At 37.3% G+C, this 8,141-nt stretch overlaps 1 long non-coding RNA gene across 1 annotated transcript; it reads left to right on the top strand.

Annotated features, from left to right (window-relative positions):
* Window positions 1-1,710: 1,710 nt before the first annotated feature.
* On the top strand, window positions 1,711-3,703 carry LOC131027091 (uncharacterized). Its single transcript, XR_009358578.1, has 2 exons — window positions 1,711-3,433; window positions 3,548-3,703. It is a non-coding gene; the product is annotated as an uncharacterized LOC131027091 (long non-coding RNA).
* The last annotated feature ends 4,438 nt before the right edge of the window (window positions 3,704-8,141 follow it).

Below are 8,141 nucleotides of genomic sequence, written 5' to 3' on the forward strand. Positions count from 1 at the left end.
GTATGTGGTAACACTGCATATTCATAGCTCCTTGCTATAGAATATATGATATATGAGCTCATATGAAATGACGTAGTTGGAATCAACCTTCTCAACTGCACATCTAGGCAATTATTAATGATCCTTGCCTAATTAATCATTCCCTTCCCTTGAATAATGGTTTGAATGAAAAAGAACATCCACTTGTCAAAGCAAAAGGCTTGAGGAGCTCCTACAACTTGACCAAGCAAGGTGATCAAATCTCTAAATTCTTCTTGAAAATCCATGCGATGTGACCCATTGGGAATCTTGTTAAGGTGAGGTCTACTCTTTTGCAACCAATCCCTATTGATGATCGATAGGCATGTGTCAGGATCATCTTCATAAATTGATTTGGCTCCTTCTAGACTCCTATAGATAATGTTTCTATGTTCTAGTAGATGGAAGGCTTTGCTTATGGCTCTCTCTGATAGTTAGGCAAGAACAGTTCCATCCTCTGCCACGATTGTCCTTGAGTGTGAATCATAATGCTTAACACACTCGATCATCAATTCATGACATCTAACTGCAGGAGGGAAGCCGACTATCTTGATGATGCCACTCTATTATCTTCTTGGCTATAAGTGACAGTTTGCCGATGCATGGTGCCTCACGAAACTTCTTCACGTCGAAATTGTCAAGGTTTGTGTCTCTAATGGTGCTCCATCGGGGGGTTAGTGCAGGATCATGGGGGGCCAAAAAGTGGCGATGTGAATAAAATAGCCTTTTTCACTCACCTAAAAACGTGAAAATCCGTGTTGACTTTTTGCTTGGCCTGGGTGTCAGTACACCTTGGCATGGTAAACACCTAGGCAAATCAGATATCGGATATCCGATTTTTATAGGTAATTTTAAATTAAAAAATAAATTATATATTATATAATATAAAAATATATTATATATTATACATTATATAATATATAATAATATATTATATATTATTATATTACATTATATATTATATAATATATAATACGTATTATATAATAATATATAATATATCATTATATTATATTATATATTATTAATAATATAATATATTATACTATACTATATTAATAATTTAATATATAATATATTATATATTTTACTATAATATATTATACTATAATAATATAATATAATGTTATATATTATTATATAATACATATTATATAATATAATAATATATTATATATTATATATTATTATATAATACGTATATAATCATATAATACATATATAATTATATAATATATCATATTATATAATATAATGTTATTTTAAAATAATTTAACTTAAAAAATTCGATATTCGATAAAATCAGATATCGAATTTTATCAGATATCCGATTTTCTGAGACAATATAAGTGGACTGTGACAACTCGTGGGTTATTTTTCACCCACGGGCTGTGCGATTTCTTTCATATTCGATATCTAGTTGGACCCGATATCCGATTTTGTGACCCAAAATTGCAAAAAAATCCATTAAAAGGTAGGATTTTTATCGTTTTTCATCATTTTCATTCAATTTTTTGCATTTTTTTAATGTTTATTTGTTTTTTCATTCAAAATATGTTTTTTTTCTTCATGAAAACTAGGTTTTTTTAAATCAAATACAAAATTGTTCAAATTTGTTAACTTAATTCAATTGTTTACATTCAATTAGGTTAAAAATGGGGGATAACAGTGAAAACATTGATCAACCACAACTGCAACAACCAAACTCTCATTTGCCAAACCCCCCTCAATTCAGGATTTAATTGCACAAAATTTGAACCAATTGAGGGGGACTGCAGATGTCTATCGTAGGATCCCTCGCTTGAATGCAATGTTTGATCCCCTCACGTTGATCATAAAGAGTATAGAAACCGTCACTGAGGAGCACAATGCCTCTCTTTTGTGGCGAGATTCTATGAGGGAACAATATGTGGATGGCTTGATCCTATAAGGAGATCAAGGATCTCGAGATATCCAAAGTTGCTATCGCCGCATTGTTTGTGAATCCCCGCACTGGTCAACCTGTAGACCCCCCAAAAAACAAAACTTTCTATTAAATTGTGCACAAATGATGGTATTGTGAAAAACTTTTGGGATTGTTGGTGAATGGTTTTCGATAAACCACCCAACAACAATCTTGATGTCCCCTTCTACTTCATCAAAAAATTGTATGCTGAGTTTGTTTGAGGAAAACATGTGAACTACTTTAACATCCAACCTTTCTAGGGTGTGGGTTTAGGTATGCCCTGAAATAGACCTGGAGTAGTCAGAGTAGTTGAGGGCCCATATGTCCCCCCCTCCTCTTGTTGATCCCCCACCTCCAGTGCAACATCTAGATATCATCTGTGAGGCGGGGTCACATACCATATCAACTATTCACTCTTTGAGTAGCCTTTTAGTTTCTCAGGTTGGGGCAGTAGCTTAGCCTACTTTTGATGGTAGTGGTGCATCTGGTGGCACTAACACGTCCTCCTCGACTCCACACATTTGCGTGCTCCATAGTTGTGTCATGTGTGGGCACCTATGCTTGGGTCCAATTGGACAACCTATTGATCCTCCTGCGCACACTGCAGATTATGCGGTGCATGAGATGCATAATGCACCATATGTTATGATAGAGACTTGAGGATACCCTGGAGAGTCCTCGCATGCTAGAGGCGAGGAGGCACCTTCATCATACATTGGCGATGTAGTGGTAAGATTTGTATTTTCACAGTTCATTCTATATTCTAAATGAATATATATAATCTAGATAATATTAAGTACTAATTTTCATTTACACGATCTATTTAATAGTTGATGACAGAGGAGGAGTTGACACAGATCCAGGAGGGCACCTTGATGGCCATTTCATTTGGCCTTGATAGCTTTACGATACATATGTTATTGCACCTAGTCGTTTGTATTTTATTGTACATACATGCTCATCATTTATATTGGTATTAATTAGATTATGTAGTAACTTGCATGTATATCTTATTTTACTCTTGTAGGGCACAAGTAGCACGAGTGTGAGGCTGTGTGATTCGGGATCTGGTAGTGCAGTTGGAGACAAGGGAAAAGTAATTGAATGCAAATATGATTGAATGAATAGTTTAAATAACTTATTATGATTATACACGTCTAGACATAGATTGATAGTTTCACATACTTGTTGTGTATATGTACAAAAAATTCTTGGCTTCACATCCTTGTTGACTACACTCACTATACCTAAAGAAGAAGACGAAGAAGAGATGCCTCAAGTACATTTGTGTTTATTTTATTTTGTGTTTAGTAGATATAATTCGTTATTATCAGTGACAATTATATGCTAACTTGTATCAATGCCATGTTTGTGAACATATGTAGGTTGTGTATGAAAATATTGAAAACATACCTCCTCTACCGAAGACATACATCAAGAGCAAAGCCGAAGAGAAAACGCGGAGATGAGGTAAACAAGAATAGTTCAATTATCGTTCATTTTTATGTTAACTTTTTGAATGTGCGTTATATAATATAACTAATCTTAATCATCGTTTGTTTTTTCTTGTGCAGGATCCTTCAGAGCTGAGCAATGTAGCGAAGAGGATCGATTTTGATGATCCATCAGTAGCTTAGGATGTTATAGATAGTTTTGGGATGCTTACATGTCTAGTTGGCATGCATATTTTGTATATGGACATACATTCACGTATATAGACATACATTTTGTTTGAGTTGACGTTTATGCCATATTTGTGTATGGACATACACTTGTAATCATTTGACATTTTCATATATATAGAAGTTGATATTTGATCATATAAATTGTTGCTCATGTGTGCATGGTGTTATCATGGTGTTTTCATGTCATCGTAAGTGTTGTTTGTATAATGAACAATACAATACAATTCATTTAATGAACAATACAATTCATTTAATGAACACTACAATACAATTCATTATTACCCTATGTATGCTCCTATTTTGCTCCCCCTACTCGGTTGAACACTTGGGGTCATACCCTAACGACATCATCCCTTGAGCACCCTAAGTGCTAAAAATTGTCAAACTTTGACGGGCCCTAACTCGGAATCCGTGGAACCTGCGAACGATCTATTTGAACCTACAGGCCCATGAGAGGGGTCCCTACAAAAGCCTATCTTGGTTTTTCAAGTTTCCCTACGATTTTATTAGGGCAACATTTTTTCAGTTGGCAAAAAAATTGTCAGTCTCATTCAATCGAATGTTGTCGTGTGACCAATTTCTTGTTCTGCTCATCATGATCACGAATCGTTGGTTCTGACATGTCCAGTTAGGCATCATTACCCTATGCATGCTCCTATTCCCCCCCCCCCCCCACTCAGTTGAACGCTCGGGGTCATACCCTACCGACGTCGTCCCTTGAGCACCCTAAGTGCTAAAAATTGTCAAACTTTGATGAGCCATAACTCATAATCTATGGCACCTGCGAACGATCCGTTTGAACCTACGGGGCCACGAGAAGGGTCCCTACAAAATAGTATCTCGATTTATCAAGTTTCCCTACGGTTTTATTAGGGCAACATTTTTTTAGTTGGCGAAAAAATCGTCAATCTCATTCAATCGAATGTTGTCGCGTTGCCAATTTTTTGTTCTTCTTGTCGTGCTCATGAATTGTCGGTTTCAACATGTTTAGTGAGGAATTGTTACCCTATGCATGCTCCTATTCCCCCCCGCCCCCCACTCGATTGAACGCTCAGGGTCATACCCTACCATCGTCATCCCTTGAGCACCCTAAGTGGTAAAAATTGTCAAAATTTGACGTGCCCTAACTCAGAATTTGTGGCACCTGTGAATGATCCGTTTGAACCTACGAGGCCATGAGAGGGGTCCCTATAAAATCCTATCTCAGTTTTTCAAGTTTCCCTACGATTTTATTAGAGCAACATTTTTTCAGTTGGCGAAAAAATCGTCAGTCTCATTCAATCAAATGTTGTCGCGTGGCCAATTTATCGTTCTTGTCGTCGTGATCACGAACCGTCAGTTCCGACATGTCTAGTTAGGCAATATTACTCTATTCATGCTCCTATTCCCCCCCCCCCCCACTCGGTCGAACGCTTGGGGTCATACCCTACCAACGTCGTCCCTTGAGCACCCTAAGTGCTAAAAATTGTCAAAATTTGACGGGCGCTAAATCGAAATCCATGGTACCTGTGAACGATCCATTTGAACCTTCGGGGCCACGAGAGGGGTCCCTACAAAAGCCTATCTCAGTTTTTCAAGTTTCCCTATAGTTTTATTAGGGCAACATTTTTTGAGTTGGCAAAAAAATCGTCAGTCTCATTCAATCGAATGTTGTCGCGTGACCAATTTCTTATTCTTCTCGTCGTGATCATGAACCATCGGTTTCGATATGTCCAATTAGACATTATTACCCTATGCATGCTCCTATTTTGCCCCCCTCACTCGATCAAATGCTCGGGGTCATACCATATTAGCGTCGTCCCTTGAGCACCCTAAGTGCTAAAATTATCAAACTTTGACGGGCCCTAACTCGAAATCCATGGCACCTACAAATGAGCTGTTTGAACCTACAGGGCTATGAGAGGGGTCCCTACAAAAGCCTATCTCAGTTTTTCAAGTTTCCCTATGGTTTTATTAGGGCAACATTTTTCAGTTGGCAAAAAAATCGTCAGTCTCATTCAATCGAATGTTGTCGCGTGACCAATTTCTCGTTCTGCTCGTCGTGATCACGAACCATTGGTTCAGACATGTCCAGTTAGCTATAATAAGGTGTGAATACACGAGAATGGTTTTGTGTCTCTCATAGTCTTCAAATGCAGGTATGCCATTCTTTCTAATCATGTATGTTCACAACCAAGTTCCCACAACAACAACTGAACCTATAGGATATGTGAACCCATCATCATCTGTCACTGGTTGTGTTAGCTTCTGTTTTCCCTGTACACATCGTGCCAACCAATATTCTTATCTCTATTCATTTCCTTGCGGTGCAACAACTGCAAAAACATGTCTTGGCTATACAAGATCTGATAGATGGTCATACTCAAGTGAACTTTCCATGTCATCGTTTGACAAGGATATTGTTTGAGATAAAGGAGTTAGATATTGGGGAACCCATGTATCAACCCACTCACTTGACTCATACTGATCCCAATCACACCGAACACAACTCTGACAAAAATAAGCCAACGCTCGTGTCCAAATGGTCCATGTACTTGCATATGAGTTGAGAAATGAATGCATCTTTGAAGAATCTTTAATTGTTTGACAATCCAATCTGTATCCCATTATGACCTCCTCAACCAACCAAAAGAATTTGGTCACTGCTGAATCAAGAGTACCTCCATGTGACAATGCTGAACTACACCAATTAACAATAGAACGTGCATCAGATGAATTTGCACCTGAAATTCTCAATTGCTCGTTAACTAGAGCTCTCTTCAAACATGCACCTACTCCATCATGCTCCCCCTTCCCATTCCCTGCCTCAAATAAACACCAAGTATGATGTATACGCATCTCTACATGCATTCTACTCAACCAATAAAACATACGGGCATTCTTGAATTGACCCATACAGTTATCTGACCATATGATATGTTGATCAATTGCAATCTTTCTCATGCAAGAACTCAAAAAAATTCTTGAAAGAATGCTGCACATACTCGGAGGAGTGTGATTTATCATCACTCATATAAAAATGATACTCCCTTATTATCTTCCTGTCCTCTTCTGTACTATCAGGAGCATGTCTATATGTAGTGTGAACAAAAATAGCAATCTGGATTGAATTGTAGTACTGAGACTGTACCTCATTCTGTGGTTGCAATGTATAGTTCTTTGCAAAATCAACCACCGATACAATAGTGCCAATTGGGAAAGAGTTCTTACACATCCTGAACTATTGATCCAACCACTGAGACCTATGGGTGTGCTTTGCATACTTGTAGAAAAGATTTTCCTTAAAATCCAAAATAAAACCAACAACACTCCTCTTGAGACTAATTCTCATCTAGAACCTTCACCTCCACTCTTCAAAGTATATTTCACTGTCTCATATCTTTTTTTATCAACATAATTCTTTCCAAACTCGTGTTCACTGCCCTCATGAAAACATGAAACAAACTTTGACAACTCACCACATTGTGAGCACTTCTCATTCAAACAATCATTTCTATAGAAATAACAACCATCATCTCTAGGGCATAAAAAATAGATCTTGCAAGTCTCTTGATGATCTCGGAAATAACATTGCACCACACTCCCACAACATGTCATTAGTATGCATCGTAGAACGAATATGACATAAAAGTTCATGGTACATTGAAAACTCCACATGGTACTTGCAACAACAAGTATTACGAATCTTAAGAGGTACACAATAAAATGGCTTCAAAGATTCAAAGGCCCTTTGTAATATTTGCAAAGTTGGATGTACTTCACAAATTTTTTTGTACAACATTGTTTGGCTTGAATCCAAGAAATGTTTGGGATGCAGTGTGCGGTATCAGTTGCCGATTCTTAATTTCAAAATGTCCTTTACATTGGGTGATACTCTAGAATTAGAGTACCAAAATTGTTGAATCTCCTCCTTCACATTGTCAGTCAACTTTCTATTGACACGTGGAAGCCTCCCACCAAAAGCCCATGTATCATGTTGAAGTGGATCGTCAAGTCTTTGTCTTCGTGCAAGTGCTCTATCCAAAGTTTTACGGTTTATGTTCAAATCAACACAAGTTTGTCTCATTTGACGAGCCTTCCTCAATTGCTGGCTTACTAAGGAGGTTGTAGTCACTCTTCGAGCGACTCTCTTATCTCTTTCCTTGGTATTCTTTCCAATAGAATTGAGAGCATCAAATAGATTTTTGGCACTAATTGAATTTCTCTCCATCTTCTTGTTCATACGAATCTTCAATTTGTTTAGCAATGGTCTCATCTTTATCATCTTTAGCAATTGAACAAAAAGTTGGCATTGCTCGGTCAATGTCTTATTGCTAAAATTTTGGTCGAAACATTGTGTAGCCCACAATCAAACAATTCTTGTTGACCTATTGCCTTCAAGATCCGCAATAATGTTCTCATCAATTTCAAGTAACCATTTTGGGGTTTTTGAAGGTCTTGGATTTGGAATTTGTCTTTCATCCATGAGAGGGTCTTCATTTTTGAAGTAATTA

The sequence above is a fragment of the Cryptomeria japonica genome, chromosome 7, assembly GCF_030272615.1.
Source record: "Cryptomeria japonica chromosome 7, Sugi_1.0, whole genome shotgun sequence".
NCBI lineage: Eukaryota > Viridiplantae > Streptophyta > Pinopsida > Cupressales > Cupressaceae > Cryptomeria > Cryptomeria japonica.